Here is a 978-nt window from a genome sequence, read left to right as displayed (position 1 = left end):
TATTTTTTATAGTATGTTGTATATTTTAATATGTATTTTATAATATTTAATCATATTATTTCAAAAATATAAATATTTAATAATAAATAAAATATTTTACATTCACGTTAAAGTTTTTTTTCTTTTATATTTTTACTTTCATATAGACATTACTATTTTCTAATAATTATATAATTATAAAAATCGAACATAAAACATAAAAAAATGAGATTTGATATATAAATAAGACGTAACATAATTTATATTACATTTTTATTTATTCTAAAATAACATTATATGTAGTACAATTAACACGTAAAAGTTGTTGGTACTTGTTTATTYGATCTAAATACGGGGTAGCCCATGCAACAGCACACAGATAGCAGAAATGAAAAAAATGTGGAGTAATAGTAGGGATCGGGATCTAATTGAAAGAAGTTTAAAATATTATAAACTATATTCCAATACTAACTTCCAAATATGTTGAGGTATTCTGTCTTGTATGCGTCTAACTCTTCCATCAAGTTAAACCGAATTGTTGGTCATGCATCTTTATGAAGACCAAGATGGACAGCTATTGCTCGAAATCCACAGTTTCCATCACCTCTCACATGAAGACCAAGATTGAAATGATCAAAGTAACCAATTTTTAAAGGTTCGACGATTTATTTATTAAAAAGTATATGTAAGAATGATTTTTTTGTAAATAGTTATGACTCATTGAGTTGCACGATATTAACTCTTTTATTTTATTTTCTTCACAATCTTTTAATTACATTATTTTAAAAATATTAAAATAACACAAGAATTTTAAATTACTACTTTATGTAAAAGTGATAACATTTTTAAGTCATTTTATAAAAATAACTTTTAAATTATATAATTTTAAAAATATTAAAATAATTTAAGTAATCAATTTTCTAAAAAACTCAATCATTTAAACTATTCAAAAAAAATGCGACAACTTAATCAATCAACATAAAAAGAGTTCAACAACTT

The sequence above is a fragment of the Cynara cardunculus genome (assembly GCF_001531365.2).
Source record: "Cynara cardunculus var. scolymus isolate 2C chromosome LG 4, CcrdV1, whole genome shotgun sequence".
Taxonomy (NCBI): domain Eukaryota; kingdom Viridiplantae; phylum Streptophyta; class Magnoliopsida; order Asterales; family Asteraceae; genus Cynara; species Cynara cardunculus.
This window is presented reverse-complemented; position numbering follows the sequence as displayed.